This window comes from Mastigoproctus giganteus, chromosome 6 (assembly GCF_048544385.1).
Source record: "Mastigoproctus giganteus isolate SK-2022 chromosome 6, ASM4854438v1, whole genome shotgun sequence".
Taxonomy (NCBI): Eukaryota; Metazoa; Arthropoda; class Arachnida; order Uropygi; family Thelyphonidae; genus Mastigoproctus; species Mastigoproctus giganteus.
In genome coordinates this window covers 178,511,182-178,529,395 of record NC_143580.1, presented here as the reverse complement: position 1 = coordinate 178,529,395, position 18,214 = coordinate 178,511,182, and the positions used below count along the sequence as shown (strand labels likewise).

General features: G+C 33.8%; 1 protein-coding gene across 2 annotated transcripts in view; it reads left to right on the top strand.

Annotated features, from left to right (window-relative positions):
- LOC150084776 (transcription factor YY2-like) overlaps positions 1-18,214 on the top strand; it is a 294,908-nt gene that overhangs the window by 201,875 nt on the left and 74,819 nt on the right. Inside the window, exon 6 of one of the 2 annotated variants that reach the window (XR_016547074.1) lies at positions 7,087-7,148. The exons of the other annotated variant lie outside the window; for it this stretch is intronic. The gene's annotated coding sequence lies outside the window, so the exon portion shown is untranslated. The remainder of the gene's footprint in view (positions 1-7,086; positions 7,149-18,214) is intronic. 2 annotated transcript variants of the gene reach the window in all.

Below are 18,214 nucleotides of genomic sequence, written 5' to 3'. Positions count from 1 at the left end.
AAGCTGTCGCCTGACATCTGCATTATATCACAGAATGTCTACAGAGATTTGTCCAAAAAGTCTGTAATAAAGTAGCTATTAACATTCATTGATTAATTTATGGAAAAATTTTCTTTTCTTCAGTAATTAGTTGTTTCTAAGGAGAAAGGTTTCTATTTGAGCAGAGAGAGAGAGAGAGAGAGAGAGAGAGAGAGAGAGATGAAGCCCTGAGAAATTTTTGATAAAAATGCAGTCCATAATTGTGCATGATGTTTAACAATATACACCTGCTCAAAGGTCATAAAATCAATATAATGGTGCTATGCAACCACTTGATTATTTACTGTTTTTCCTAAAAAGAACAGTTTTTCCAGCTTTTCAAGTAGCACTCTATTAAGTTTTTATAAAAGTTTTGATGCAGAGTGACCTCTTTCAAAATGCAGCATGTTCCATGAGATGGTTAGCAATGCATTAAAGAGAAGTTATTTCTGTGTAATACCCTATATCTTAAGAGAATGACAAAAGCTTCTGCTATAGGTGGTAAAAGCATTATTTTACAAGGTGTCTAAAGCAATTTGTCTTATATAGGATTAAGCCAAACTAAATTTGCTACTTATTGCCGTGATCTCATATTGTGGAGGCAGCTTCACTGTGAGTTGACTTGATATTGCAGTACGCTAAATAAAATGCACTGCTCACTGGAAAAGTATATTGCTGTTTTATTTAGAGTGTTTGGCAATCCCAGAGTAAAGTTTCAACTCTGTTGGAGTCTGATTGATGAGCAGATATTGTAATGACCTAGTAACAAGTAGTAGTCACAATATAAGAGATTCTATGCTAGCGGACATATCTGCAGACTCAGGAAAAGCTCTTTTCGTGCCCAGGCATGCTTTTGATAAGAAGCATGCCACCAGCACTCCTCCTATCTGCCCTCTCTTTCCTAAATGATTTTATACATACTTTAGTGGAACTCGTCATCCTCAGCATCCGGGTGGCACTGTGTTTCTGTTAGCCCTGTTATACTAGCATTCATTCTCCTAACCAGGATTCAAATTCAGCCATTTTATTGACAACACTCCTGACATCACTGTAGACACAGTTACGACTAAGTATTCTTCTATAGTTTACTATCCTGACACATCCCTTGAAGTTATTTAGGATAAAGGTGCTACATTCAGAACATCTTCCCAACATCAGCTGTTGTGGCAGCAAACAAGAATTCTTGAGGTGTGTGTGCGTGCAAGCATTACTTTGACCCATATTATCAGATAAATGTGGATCTATATTACCCTTCTAACTGGCAGTTATGCTGAACCCTTAAGGTATCCTGAATAGTTCTGACAAAAATCCTTGCACCACCTTTGTTCAATTGAATGCCATCATAATAGCTACAAAATAAATTCCTCCCACCTTTGTGTGGGTACACTGAAAAAATTCCCTCTAAGGCCTTGCAGATTCCCTCGAGGCTTGAGTTAATCCGCAAGGCTTTTAGTATATAATGCCTCCTATTGTGTCTGATTATTGAATCCTCCTATTGAATTCCAGACATACTTATTCTGACCTAACTCACAGCATTTTTTCAGCATTGCTCTGTATTTATCCAACAAATGGTACATGTCATGTTCATTTAATATCTTTCATGTCTATGGGAATAACAATACTCTCTTTTAACGCCCCCCCCCCCATTCCTTAAAATCTGACAATCTGTTGGTAACATCACTTGTTACTCCCAGTGAACACACCCTGGTTATGATCCACCTATCTTTATTGCAAGAAATATTGCCGATTTCCCTGACAAAATATAGTCTCCCAATAAAACTAGATCACTATCAACCAAAACCGTGTGCTCTTGACTATTCTTATCTGGAACCTGAATTGGGGTGCAGCACTGGACAGGTCACAAGATACTTAGGCCCCCCCATGAGCTCCCAATTGCATTTGTTTCCAGGGAAAGCACTTGTTTCTTCAATGGCTGAAATTCTTCTCATAATGCACCACATTCTAATTTGAGATTGATACTCTCCTTACATCAGGTGCAAAAAAAAAAAAGAATTGTCAGTTGAGCAGGGTTTGTCAACTAGCCAGCCTTTGAATACATGCCACAGGCTATGCAAATGAACTCATGGCTCACATTGGAAATTCCCTCAGGCACTTCTATCTGGGTCACTATATCCTTGGACTTTGTATTTTAAGTGGATCTTATAGCAACCATTATTAAGGCATCATCTGAAATTTAGAAAGATTACAAAATTTTAAATTTGCAATGTATTGCAGAATTTAAATTACCAAAATATTACAGCTATGAAACTGTTGCAAAAACTTTAACCACTAGAGAAGTTAAATTTAAGCCACCAAATGAAAGTTACGAAGTTCCCACCAAAATATTGATAACAAGAGCTATCTGAATAGCTGTAGCTTTCTGAATGCTTAACTAAATACAAAGCAAACCAATCTATGTGACTATGTGGGTTCAAACTATATATTAACTACAGTTTATCATATTAAATTAAAAAAAAAAAAAAAAAAACCTCAATTACTCCAAAAACTAACCTGATATGAAGTTTGGAAATGCACAGCCACCATACACAATCTAATTCAGCAGTGTGTAATACATGTGCACTGCGTAACGTCCAACCAATAAATTAAAGTATTTAGACTCCATCAGCTCCTGGCACCTTGTTCACTTTTAATTGTAATGGTTTTGCTTGTTCCTCTTTGTGTATCGTAAAACCAACTTACAGATAGTATTAGCTGGGCCACAGATTTCATTAACTTTAAAGCTTCCTCACATATAATAAATTCTGTTTTATTCTCTTGGATGGCTACACATTATCAGAGGAGTGTAGAAAATAAATAAGAAATACAAGAACAGTGTACTGATTTTATCGTTATGTGGACTCAAAGCATGGTCAACTCAAAGTTATGTAGTATGTGAATGTAAGGTATTTATATAGATTACCAAATACTGTAGAATTTAGGGTTCCTTGATAATTTTTAATTATTAGCTTAGTTGCCGTCAGAAAAACTTATTTAAACATCTACTGTTAAATTGTGTTAGAAAAGGTCACCTTACAGTTTATACTAACTGAAAAAGATGAGATAAATTTTAGGTTTTGATTCAGCCCCTTTCAGTACTGGTCTTGATGCCCTGCAGGGAATCTAGTGGCAGTTACCCAGCATTAAGTTGACCTCTGCCCCCACCCCCAACAAACCAACCTAAGAAGGTCAGCCAGAGTACACTTAGCTGACTCCAGAATTGAAGTTTAACATTGAGAAATGCAAAGTACTGCATATGGGTAGCAGTAACCCCAGAGAAATGCACCAACTATGTTGTGTTACACGCAGGGTAGTGGAAAATGAAAGAGACCTGGGGTAATTGTGCAGTCAGATATGAAGTTTTCTGAGCAGTGCAGACAGGCTGCCGGAGTAGGTCATTGGGTCTTGTGAATGATATACAGGAATTTTGCGAGCAGCAATAAGGAGGTAATTATTCCCTTGTATAAGGCAATGGTCAGGCCACACCTTGATTACTGCGTACAGGTCTGGAAGTCTCATTTTAGAAGGATCTAGAGTTGCTAGAATGAGTACAGAGAAGGACAAGACTGGTGAAGGGAACAATGGGGGTTCTCTTATGAAGAAAGGGTTTAAGTTCTGAAAATTGCAGCTTCTGGAGACTAGGCACCAGCGAGGCGATCTAATTGAGGTGTATAAGACCTTGAATAGATTGAGGAGGCTCAGTGCTGATGGGATTCTTCCTCTTGGAAGGACAGTTGTAGAATAGATGTGCGGAAGTTTGTCTTTAGTCAGCGGGTAGTTGATTGCTAGAACAAACTTCCATCTGTTGTTGTGGAAGTTGATAGCTTAAATAAATTCAAGGCAGAACTAGACAAACGTTTGGAATGAATGGATCAGTGAAATGGGAAGGGCTTTTTTTTTTTTTGCTGATGCTGTATAAGCTTGCTTTCTTGCATTGTGTGCCTCTATTAGCAGTAGCCAATAGAGGCACACTACTGCTAATAGAATATTAACAGATTCACCACCCTGGGTACAGCTCCATTTCTAATTCATCCATGCCTTTATGATAGTGACAACAGCACCTATCTATAACTATTTATACCGAAGAGTAGACCCCAAGGAACATCTGGCATACCTAATAAAAATACACTAGACTTTGAGGGTGAGGTGATTTCAGAAAAGGTTTACACTTATTAAGATTACCATACAAAGACACATTTATTGCTTTGTTAGAAATGTCTTTGTATGGCATGTTTTTCTGCCTCCCTTTTGTATTTTTGTATTAATATTTTGGTTTGCAACATATGTATGCTGCTTCAGTTTTCAGCTTCTAGTGTATGTCAGTTTAAAATGAATGTGCCGTAGAACATTAGTTAACCAGAATAATTTGAAAGGCTGGTTTTTCTTCTTGTTTTTTTTTTATACGTGTGTGTGTGTGTGTGTGTGTGTGTGTGTGTGTGTGTGTGTGTGTGTGTGTGTGTGTGTGTGTGTGTATATATTAATGATAGTATTAGAGAGAAATATTTATTATGCTACATAAGTATTTGTCTTTTTTTACATTGTATATCTGGTGACATGTTGGATTAGGACTGAGGTTTTCTTGGAAACCATGAGTGATAGTTTAGTCATTCGCTTCCGTGAATCCAATTTTCCACGTCTTAATTTCATATGTTTAGTTTAGCTAAAGATTTGGTAAAAATAATATTGGCCCGAAACTGTGCAATCGATTATTTTTCTCAGTTTTTTTTTACTGTAAAATGTGAACGAAAAGAAACAGCACTGAAATGGGCAGAAAACCAGGAAGAATGTGATATAATCAAATTTATATTATTAAGAAACTTGAAAGATTTAGCAGCAAAAAAATAGGTCACAACTACAAACGAAACAAAAAATGATCGAACATTATTTTAAAAAAAATTACTTAATTTTTTCCACATAAAATTTGCAGGAAAATACCTATGTGAATATACATACATATGTAAATGTGTGAAATTTTATGTATAAGTTATTATTGTTAATTTTTTTAATTAAATTAATTTTTTCACGCTATTTAAAATCTTTTCCTTTTACTTTTAGTACGTTATAACAGAATTTATTTAATTTTATCTTACATTTGATTATCTGGAAAATTTTACTATCCAGAAGACATTATATGACATTAATTATTCCGGATAACTGACGCTCTACTATACTTTAATTCTGCCTGTGAATAAGGTCTCAAAGTTGCCTTTCATACTTTAAGGTATAATACTTTTTTCCATATTCTGAATCAGTGTTTCTGTTCATCTGTCTTGGAGATTCTTTAATTTACAGCCTTGTAACTGTATTGTGTACAATAAAATGACTTATGTGGCTTTCAATATAAGAGAAAAGTCTCCCCCCCCCACACACACACACAAAATTGATATATTATTTTCTACAGCAGTAGGCATGGTTTGTATTTTGGGTATTAGAAATTGATTAAAAAGGGGCTCTTTGCAAATCTAGTGAACAAGCATAAGCCATGTAGTAGTTTAAATTATAAGTGATATAGTGTAGTGAGATTACAGTTTATAATGAGAAATCTGTGACAGGTCCTTTACCTCAAACTACAGAAATAATGTTATTTGTACTTCTCTCATGTTTTTGCAACTGTGCATCACTTACGTAATTTTAATCATTTGTGATTAAAATTAGATAAGTGATTAATCATTTTAATCACCCTTGGTGTTATGTTTTCATTCTTCAGCGTTGTGGAAACAAGCTTTTGATATGGAACGTGGGAAAGCCGAAGAGTTATAACTTGACATGTCCCTGTGTCCATTTTTACAGTAGTCAGTGTTTATTGAAGAGTGAACCATATGTTCTTGTAAAAGTATGTTACTTGTTAAAATTCTCTTTCGTGGAAAGTAACTTAAAAGGTATGTTTAAAGATAAAAGATTATAGGATGGAGGAGAAATGAAAGATTGGATTTGGATTTAAAAAATTTGAAATTAAGTGTTTTAAATAATAGTATCAGCAGAAGATTAGTGATGTCATTCTACTTGACAGTGCCCTAGATAACAGTAGGAAATTTCTTGATACCAAATCAGTTTTGGTGCAGCTATTCATTATGTAAATTCACATAAATAAGTCAACTGTTTTGATTTCATTATTCCATTTTTATTTCAATAAACTTTGAAATGGGATTGCAGGTGAGTATAGTACAATTTCTTTAAATTTATTCTGTTCTTGTGCATTCGTGCCCCCCTTTTTTGTGGTTACCTGTAAATCGTCTATAACAAAATCTGAAATGAAAATGGAGTGGACTTTCACTATTTATCTGGTATCAGTAAATTTTTGCATTGATGACGGGCCTTACTGCAATATTCTAATATTCAAGCTGCTTTATAATGTATTTATTCAGTTAGCACTCATTATTCACCTTTGAACTCTTTAAAAAAAAAAGGTTGCCAGAAGAACTTTGAAAGAGAAATTGAAATTTAATAAAATTGTTACAGTACATCAATCAAAGAAAAATATATTTTTTTTGTTTCTCTAAAGAAAATTTGCAAAATGTAGTATTACATCACCTCTTTCTTAGAATGTCTTTAAACTTTGTGACTTGAAAGGAGATCATTGAAAAATAATTCCAGTACTATTCTCGTAACATTGTCTGTTTATATTAATAGAAGACTAGCTCTTTTTTTTTTTTTTTTTTTTTTTTTTTTGCTGTTAATACCAAAATACATCATTATTAATAAATTTTTTAGCCAATTTTAATAATATTTCACAGAAGACACTTGGAAGTTTTTTTTTTTTTTTACCTGTTAATAATAGTATCAAAAACAGCAACTTGCAATAATTTTACTTTTGGTACCAATTTTTTCTTTGTGTTATTGTGTCATAAGCAATATTGGTCTAAGTTTCTTCTGATAGAGATGGTGCTTTTAGTAACTACAAAATCTTTATTAGGGTGTTTATATAATCAAGCACTTTTTAACTTAAAATATTTTTCATATGAGGCAACTAAATAATTTAAAAGAATTATAAAAAAATGTTATACTATGCACCCAGCTATATAACAATCATGAATATTATATATTACGTTTGCTATCCTGTATCTACACCAGTTTTTGAACTCGAGGGTTCTACCAAAGTGTGACTAAGAAAGTACTATCACTGAGGAGTGGAGGTAAGTGTTTAAATTTATATTTTAACTGACTTTTCAATAATTGTTAATAGAGGGTAATATGAAACCTCCACAAAGAGTTAATTTTGTATTATAATATGTAGAACACAAAATTCAGAATTATTAAACAAATATAAAAACTCTTCTCTTCCTCAAAGCTTGAAGCATATAAATAAATTCTGTGCACTATACAGGGTGTCCCACTTTATCATAACTGCAGGAAGTGATTCCTGAGATCATTATGCGTGAAAAATGTTATAATGAGAATCATACATGGATCAAATTCTCAATAGTTGCCAAGAGCTATTGGTATATGAAATGTAGGAATGTGGCATTGGAAAACATTTTTATTTGAAAAATATTACAGTATATTGATTACATTGTACAATGCACCATGTTTTCCTTCACTCACACCTGCCATTTTAGATATTCAGCTGTCATTGGTCCATTGGGCATTGAAACTCACTCTTATAAAATTCAGTGGATATTATTAACAGCTTTTCAGTTTGTGAATTCTCCCTTGTGGGAATTATTATCAGTATTCTTCAGTGAAAGCATTGGCATTATCATTGCAAAACTTGTACACAACATGTAGATCCATGTATTCTTAAATGGAAAGCATAAACTGTCATAAACATAGTAATTACTAACTATTACAAGGTAGCGTGATCTGTTTACTAAAATGCTACTGTGATTGCTTCCATAAACATACATGGATGTTGTGGGCTGGTACATAGATACATTATTCCAAATACCCATAGTTCCATTGCTATTCAGAATCGGACTCATGTTGATATGGCATTTTTCACTTAGAATGACCTCAGGAATTGCCTTCCGAAGTTATGGCACAGTCACATGATACCCTGTATATGTAAGTGGATTTAGCTAAGATAACTAGTGCACTTTTCGAACATGCAAAGCATTGGTTAGTAATGGAAACTGATGGCGATGAGAATTAATTAAAATTTAATTTTATAATTAATTACATTTCATAATTTTTTGGCCTTACTAGAAGTAATATACTATAAAATTAATGAGTTAATGTAAGAATTGGTCTGTAGAATCATAAGCAATTTGCAGATAAATTAAACCTGTTTTGGTTACATTTGTAAGACTAGTTCTGTTCTTTGTTTGACATGAAGTATTTAAAGAAAATACACAACTGCAGTATGAATGGGTACTTGCAGAAACTGCTACTTTAAAAAGCTAGCAACACATAAAAAGCTGGTAATGAATTGTATAGAATTTGTCACATGACTAAATATGATGTGAATTTTGTAATTATAGTGCATTTACACAGTTTTCCATAGCCCCACACAAGTCCATTATAAATAATCAAATATCGGGTTATCCGTTGATTGAAAAATTCACATCAAGGTTATCGGTGTACTCACTGTTTCTTCCATTAATGAAAAATGAGTGTTCTCGGAAATATTGCTAACAAAGGGTGGTGTAAATGCAATTATATGATTCACGAATTACTTTATGTTATGCTGACTGGAGCTTTGTATGTTTTCAATGTGGCACTAGTTATTTTTCTTAAATTCATCTACCTCATATATATATATATATTTCATAGTGTTTGCTTATATTTTTTCAAGTTCTTATTTGAAACCTACATTGTAACTTACCATGCATAGCTTTTCTTCAGTATTGTCAAACAATTTATCTTTTACGTATTCAGTATATAGTGTAATAGAATATTGTACTAGTTATGTGTTTTAAAGTACAGCAATGTCTCGCTTAGCTTGGGGTTCACTTTAATATGGTTTTCGATTAAGTTTAAGTCAAAAATTTACTGTACATATTAAAACTCATTTAATATCCTAGATGTGTACTCTACATATATGCTGTTGTCATAGCCTAGGTACACGTAGTCTGTGACAATGTTGCAGTGCCAACTCTATTGTCTCAGAGAGAGGGGGAGGGGATTCATATTGCCCTTCATGGCCATAAAGCCAGGGGTTTACATCCTCCTGATACTTCTGGGACACTTGAACAATTATTTACAAAATGAAAAAAAAGGTAACTATACAAATGCAAACATATTTCAGCACAATGGAAAAAACTCCTCACAAGAATTAAGTCTGATTGAGCTAGATTAATATTGAGATAAGAGCACCTGCTCAATCAGAAAGTAGATGCTAGGTACAGAGCAGTCATTGCTGATTAGTCTGCTCATCATTTTTTTCTGGTATGTCCCGTCAACGGCGAATTTGTTCAGGTCGGCATAAAGTGCCTGGGTTTACTTGAGCATCTGCTAAGGGAGTAACCTATCTGGGAGATGGAGTTGTGCCGAATGCGGGTAGAGCTAGGGATTGGCCCTGAGGGCAGCAGGGACCATCCTACAGCCACTGGTATCCCAGTATGAAGGTGCTGCAATTATGCCATGCACATGCATGTGCCAATAGTCCCCCTCAGGCAGTCAGCAGCAGTGCAACAATTCCATCCTGACGAGACGACGTTGCTAGCTTTTCAAACTTTTCATTTCACAATTTATTTTTTATCCCTTTAAATATGATCGCAACTTTATTTGCATCTTGGCTAGAAATCGCTGCCAACAACATGCACTCTGTCTGGCAGCATGTTTTGCCCCATTTGGCAAATGATTTCACTGGTTTTGAATTGCAAATTTAGACAATTGCAGAAGACATTGTAAAGATTGGAAGAGACTTGGGATTCGAAACTTTGGACACTGCCAATGTACATGACTACATTGACTCACTTGCAAATGACTTAGATGATGAAACCCTCCTTGAAACTGACTAGCAAACTGCATATGAAGAAGTGGATAACACTGAAGTGGCACCAAAAGAATTTTCAGTGGAAGAATTGGAGAAAGTTTTTCAGGGGGTTGACATGGCATTTGAGGTGATTATGAATTGAGATCTGGAGGTTGAACGTAGCATCAAGATATGGCAAATTTTACAAGATGGGATTCAATGCCACAAAGACTTGTATGCCAAGAAAATGAAGAGACGACTTTATTATTTTAATACGTAAATAAACAATAACACTTTTCTCATCTCTCATGATGTTACCTTTTCATTAATAAAATTTTTGCAATGTTTTTTATTTCAAATCCTTTTAATTGGCTATCAAGTAAAAACTGTGTATAGATTTATTATAATTTGTTTATAGACTATTTGTCTGTTATGCATTCAATTAAAACCATTATAATTATACCTCAATTAGCACGGTTTCACATAACACGGAACAGTTTCAGTACCAATTATCAGTGCTATGCGGGGTATTGCTGTATAATTATTTTGTTCTGCACTGCTTACATTTACATGTAAACCATTTCTCCAGTCAGTATTTTAAAGTGCTAAAGTTTTTTTTAAATTTTTATATTTTCAGTTATTTGTATTTATATAAAAGCATAAAGATTTAACTGGTAAAATAGTATGCCGAGTTGATTTACACGTTTCATAGATTTCAGCTGTAAGACTTGTCATCAGTAATAGACATACACCTTTTTACAAATTGTGCGATGTACCTACCTACAAGGGCCAGGTATTTTATGATATTAAAATGCCATAATTTTTCTATAGGTTGCTTCATAGAAATCGTAATTATATCTATTTAGTATTCCAAGCCTAAATTAAGATGAAGTTCATACAACTAGAGAATCTTATTATTATTATTATTGAAAATGATTAAAATTTTATTTTCAATAATAATCTCCAGTAATATTACGATATATAAAATTCACTATGGAGATCTGTCATAACTTACAGCTAAATTTAAAATTTAAACATACTATAGTTTGGATAGCTAAACTTAAATGACATTATAAATAATGTCATTTAAGTTTCATATAATAAATAAATCAATTTCTGTTTATACCCAGTATGGCCACAATGGCTAAAAGAGTTTACAACTTCATTGTAACTGTTTCATTACAGTGTATAAACCAGTGCAACATTAACAATGGACTGTGCATTTTTGTGGCATTGTCCAAGTTTGAATCTGTCTTCATCAACAGTCTGTATATATTACCTAAGGATAATAGCCAGCATTAGAATGTAACTCAGGTAAACAGTTAAGAGAAATTAACAAGTTTTTGTGTCCCTCTGTACATTGTCTGCTGCTTAAATAGTCCTCTATTTACAATGTTTGTTTCATTTGTTTTGCTACAATATCAGTATTTTATAACACAGTTCCAAGTGAATCTCAGAATTTTGCTATAATAGTTGAAATTAAAATATGTCCCACAATTGTTTTTCCTTTGAAGTTACATGTTCTTAGTTGTACTCCAGTATCTTTTTTTTTTTTATGTGCACTGAAGCAATTAAAACCACGAACTATCACTATATGGTGTCTGCAAATTGTGTGCCCAATTAGCCTGCTTTGTCTATTGAAAAATCGCAATTTGATAGGGAGGGATTCCCCTCCCATTCCATGCTCAAGTTAGTTGGTAATGATGTGGGGGAAGAAATCTCATTAAAGCTTCTTCATTGAGCTACAATTCAAACTTAGACCTTCCCACATACTGTGAAATGACAACAATATAACCATTGTACTAGCACTAAAGTTATTGGAATAATCAAGTGCCAGTGCTATCGGAAAAAATTTTTTTTTTCTATTTTGACAGTATTTTACATATGGTACCAAACCCTATAAATATGTTTGGAAAATGGGCATCAAGCACTGCTCTAGGTACCCTAATGATAAGGTCACAGAAAACAATTTAAAGAGGAAGAAAATGTGGCAGACATAAGTGGAACATTTGAACTGTCTGAATGCCCACAGAGGTGATTTTTTGAAAATTCCAAAAAATTTAAAGAACATCCTCTTAGTGTATGTCATAGTGCTGCCAGAATTATGAAAGAACAGATTAGATTATGGACAATACATAGCGGCTGTTTAACTTATCAAGCCCTGAATATTGATAATCTTGTTCCAAGAGTGGATAACTGCACGTTCTATGTACTCGTTGAGATTTTTGTAAGAACAAAAACTAGGACAACAAAATCTTACTCATCCTACAGCATTACACACATGTTGCCTAGGAAACTGATTTATTCATTAATTATTACAGACATTATGGATTTTCATGCTCATCACACGGAAAACATTATTTTACCACGTATTCAATATGCCCTCTGTTTTGATGAAAAGTTACTGAAATGTACACCAAAATTTTGTCACGCTACTGTACAATTCTGATTTTCAAGTTTATGCTAGCAAGTCTTGTGGAACTGTATTGGATCAGAGATATCCTTATTCGTACCTCGCAAGTGTAGTCATGTAAACTTTTAATTCTTAAGGAATAAAAGAATAATTCTTAACATAGCAGTTGTGGTGGGTTATGATAGGTGCCCCTCAAAAATAACATTCCCAAGTTAACCGTTAATTAGTGATTAAAAATCTGAAATTTTTTATGCCTTCCTAAATACAGTCAAACGTTTATTGCAGTAGTTTTCTGAAGTGATTTTTTTTTGTTGTTTTGCATAGAAATTAGGTGCAAGAACCTCTCAGGTGTCCCACCATCGTTTTTGCATTTTGCTTGAAGAATGGCATAGCACTGGACAGGTGCTGATGCTGTGTTTGTTTAAATCAGCGGTATCCATCCTATGACCAGTGAAAAATTTTTATACAGCCCGTGCAGAAATTGAACTAAAACAGCATTTGGATTCTGTTAAGAGCTGTATACATTCAACACTAAAATAAATGGAAATAAAAGACTGTGATGCTCATTGTGTGTGTGTGTGTGTGTGTGTGTGTGTGTGTGTGTGTGTGTGTGTGTGTGTGTGTGTGTGTGTGTGTGTGTGTTGAAGTTACAAAGCCACATGTTGGTGTTAGGAATTCTGTTTATATGTTTTGTGTCAAACATGTGCATGCCCAACTAGAAGACTGTGTGTGTATATATATATATATGAGGTGCTATCAAAATGTTCTGGGTTGCCAGCTGTGGCTTGCATTCTTGGCCTTGGTGGCTGTGCAAGTGTATGCCCGGTACACTTTATTGAAAATATACCACACCAATTTTTCTCGAATCACCCAGTGCGACCTGGGAAATAAATCTAACTTTGAATATGGCCCCTGTACGGGGTTGTGGGAAAAGGAATAAAAGAATAATTCTTAACATAGCAGTTGTGGTGGGTTACGATAGGTGCCCCTCAAAAATAACATTCTCAAGTTAACCGTTAATCAGTGATTAAAAATCTGAAATTTTTTATGCCTTCCTAAATACAGTCAAACGTTTATTGCAGTATTTTCTGAAGTGATTTTTTTTTGTGGTTTTGCATAGAAATTAGGTGCAAGAACCTCTCAGGTGTCCCACCATCGTTTTTGCATTTTGCTTGAAGAATGGCATAGCACTGGACAAGTGTTGATGCTGTGTTGTATACAAGAGCTGTATACATTCAACACTAAAATAAGTGGAAATAAAAGACTGTGATGCTCTTTGTGGCGCGCGCGCGTGTTGAAGTTACAAAGCCACGTGTTGGTGTTAGGAATTCTGTTTATATGTTTTGTGTCAAACATGCGCATGCCCAACTAGAAGCCTGTGTGTATATATATATATGAGGTGCTATCAAAATGTTCTGGGTTGCCAGCTGTGGCTTGCCTTCTTGGCCTTGGTGGCTGTGCAAGTGTATGCACGGTACACTTTATTGAAAATATACCACACCAATTTTTCTCGAATCACCCAGTGCAACCTGGGAAATAAATCTAACTTTGAATATGGCCCCTGTACGGGGTTGTGGGAAAAGGTTAGACGCCTTTTCCCGCACTGGTCTAAAGTTTCAAGTTCCTTGTTTTCTCTCTCACTAGGTCAATAAACATATACCAGTCTAGTTGATTTTGAAAGATTTTCTGTTGTTTTCACAGCACAAAGATTATAATATGAAATCTGGTATTCTCTCAAAATGGCTATTACTCTACAGAAAGCAGTTTCAGTTTTAATGCATTGTGAAGGTGTCACATTTGAAATAAGCCTGAAAAAGCAACTAATAATATCGAATATACATAATGATAAGTTTTTTTATTAATAATATATGTATAATAAGCAGAAATATGTGTAGTTTCAAATTTCGTGCTTTTATAATTTTTGGCAAACTTTTGTTTTGCAAAAAAATTATTTTATTTATTTATTATTATTATTTTTTTAATTTTTGTTTCTAAAAAAAAAATGGTGGAAATAAATTTTTTTTAAAAAAAACTTAGTTACATACAGTAAACATTGCAACCATTAAGAAATTATTGGCATTGTTCAAGCTGAATAATAATAAAGCACCTCTTAGGTTTCCTGCCACCATTTTTGCTACAAGTGTGGGAGGTGCTATCACAGCTCAGCTGACTTTTCTTGTTAGTGTTGGTTTGAAACATTTACCTTTGCGATTAAAGAACACACAGCTTTCTGAAAAGGGGTAAATTATATATTTCAATAGCATCAGTTATTAGAGTGGAAGGACTCCATTTTTCATGCAATAATTTGCAATATAGGTGTTTTATTTAATTTGTGCATGTTACTCGTATTAATTAGGCCCCATATTTTATATACGTAGAAATTGTAGAAAAAACATTTTCCGATATTTGTCGGCTCTTCTTTCTAAGCTGCAGAGGATGCTAGCACATGGCTTTAAGCTGAAAGATAAAGTAAAAAAGTAAAGTGCAGCCATTATCAACCCACTGCAGGGTGGAAGCCTCCTCAACAATTCATGCTGAGGGAAATGGACCATAATCTGCCACGCTGGTCCAGTGCGGGTTGGCAGATCGACCGTATTCGGGGGCTTGAACCCCGGTCTACTCAAAGAGCGTGTGCTACTGCACTCCCGCTCCTGCCCACTCGGCTACGGAGGCCGTCTTAAGCTGAAAGATACATAGCTCTAAAATTGACTACATAAAAGTTGGATGTTAAATTTTATTAGTTTGAATAGAAATTGTGGATGTAATAATTTCATTCCCTTAAATTTATTAAGACTGTACTTTTCAACGTTTTACAAGAACTTGCGAATGTAAGATATCAGCAATGCAATATTAATAGTAGTTGCACTCTTCTAAGAAAAGTTATTTTCAGTGAAGTTCATTCTTTATTGCATGTGTCATTCATCTTATATTATCCCCTAAGTTATATTACTTGTTTTTTTTTTTCTCCCTTTCTCGTGTCTTATTTTAACTGGGTGTCTATTTCAACGAAAATTGAATACTTTCAAGGCTGATAAGGTGATTGGAGTTTGGTAGTAATTTTTCTTGTTTTTGATGGTGTTGTTTCATTAATGCAAGTTGTATTTATTTATTTTATTATGTATTTCTATTCCTTATTAAAATCTTCTGTATGGATATAAGGAAATTTTTTGGTAAGAAAATAACAGAAAATGAAATTTCAGAAGCTACAGCAAGCAAAAGTACTGAAAGTGATATAAGTGTTTCACAGCCAGCATCAAAACGAAGCAAATTTCTAGAAGAAAAAAGAACTTTTCGTCAAGAGTGGGAAGAAATGGATTTAATTATATTAAATGAAAATAAAAAAGATGATGCAACTGCGGCCATTTGTACATTTTGTAAAATGACTATTCATGAAATTAAATCTTACACTATGCAGGGTTGATAAAACACTTATGAAGCGGAAGTTGAGAAAAAATGGCCAACTCCAACTTACGCAGCAAAATTATCAAATTTTTAAAAGGAAACAAATGATGACTTTCCTCTCAAGAAATGACAAATTTTATTTAAGATCTTTGAAGGCGAGTTTTTTTATAGGAAAATATTGCAAACCATTTACCAAAGGTGAATTTTTGGTATTGCATGTTTTGGCCTTTGAGCCTGAAAACGAAATATGGCATTCATTAATGATTCAATTCGATGATGAATTAAAGAATTAGGTGTGTTTAGGGGCAATACAAACCAATCAAATCCTGATATATGCAAGATATTTGACACTGATAAAACTAAATTTGGTAGAAAGTTAGTCTCACTTCGTTAAAAGAATGCCCTAATACGGTGAACATTTATGATGCAATTAAAGAATATTTAAAAAAACATATTTCCACAAATAATTTGTGCTGTAACTGCTGACGGTGCAATAGTAATGAAAAGTGAAAGAAGTGGTGTACCAAGTTTGTCCCAATGAAATGTTTTGCTGACATCGTATTGTTCATAAAGAGGTGCTCATCAGCAAAACTGTAAGTGCATGGATGATGTGGAATTGACAATCCGAAGGGTTCTAAATGCACTCAACACCGGTAGCATATAACTAAATAATTTTATTGCATTATGTAACAACAATGATGAAAAGAATAATGTATTTCTTAATTATGATCACATAAGATGATTAGGTTTTGATGTTTGTGTTCAGCATCTTTGTGAACTGTATGAAAAAGTTTTAAGTGCAATGGAACCTAATCATAAAGACTTAGTGGAAAAATTGCAAAGCAATGTTGTGCGTGGCTTAATATTATTTTTAAAAGGCTTTTTACCAAGGTTGAGTTCCATAAATAAGTGACTACAAGCAAGTAAATTGACAATTATTGATTCAATGTCTATAATTGATAAACTTCAAAATATCTCAAATGATCTTATACCTCAAGTTTGAGAGTGATGATTTTTCCTTCTTTATATAGTTTTATAAATACGATATCTAAGTGAACAGTTCGAACAAATATTAAAAATAAAATTGTTTTATATCGTTAAACACTGAACTGAATGCAAGATTTCAAGAACTTAATTTATTTAAATCAAGAATTTAATAAATTCTTGGGCTAAGGTAAAGAAAGCCTGCATGAGAAGCATACAAAAGTTCGATGAAATTTACCGGTAAAAGTACTTTGCCGTAACGGTATTTGTTTTGTTGCTCGCTCCGTAAACAGATGGTGGGTGTTAGTGGTCTGGCCTTTTTTCTTTAGAATCACTAATTGAATCACGAACAGAGTCACTGTGCTTCTCGTGTGGGCTTCCTTTGCTTTTGTTTATTAAGGGGGGGGGGAGTTTATCCACTAATCCACCAATGATTCTAAATAAAAAAAAATAAATAAAAAAAGGGTCAGGTTACCCCCTCCACTTTGGGAGGGTTTCAATCTCCCATGGGATTCAATTTATACTCCTGACCGATAACACCCACAGTCTGTTTACCGAGCGAGCAACAATACAAATGCCGTTACGGCAAAGTACTTTTACTGGTAAATTTCATCGAACTTTTGTGTGCTTCTCATGCAGGCTTTTTTTACCTTTGCCAATTCTTGTTTTTAGCATGTTTGTAGATATTTCTTACTACACATTATATTACGTGAAGCTTAAAAACCCAGAACAAGATTTATTACCATATAATCCATGTAATTAATAATAAAGATTCTATTATTATTTCTTCGTATAATTCAGTTACATGCGAAAAGAAAATTTAACTTAAATATCACATAATGGTGTTTGCCACCCATCTGATATATATATATTTTTTAATTTGTTTTTATGTTTGCAGCTTATAGCAAAGTATTACAGTAGTTAAAATTTTACATGACATTGTTCTACAAAACTCAAAAAATATATATACATTTCTCAGCTGACTTCAGGATAGAATCTTAACTTGAATAACCTCCTATTATTAGTTATAGTTTTAAAATCACTTCAGGAATTTTATTATTGTCCCTATGTTATATTCATATAAATTCCATCTATCATTGTTATCGGTAAAGTGATAATTTGAGGGAATTCACAGACTAATAGATTAACAGTAACTGCAGGCAGAGATGAAAATGATTCTTGCACTGATCGTATTGGAATGTGCAACAGCCTGGAAAGCAAGGTACTGGGGATTTCAAGGACTGCTGGGAGTCATCATGGAAGTAGTAAATACACAGGATGTGTTAAGCTAACTAAGAGTAAGAACACCAATGCTAGAATTTTAGTAAATGAATTTGAGGTCCTGGACAACATCAAAGACAGATATTGTTGGGAAATCAGAGATGTGGTGCCACACAGATATAAGGAATGCAGAATTGGAATTTGGGGAGTACAATATGTACAGAATAGATAGGAAAGGAGGAGGGATTATGCTGATAGTTAAGAAACACATAAAAGCTAAGGAAGTGCATTCAGTTGACTTAGATGGACAGTGCAATATTGAGACA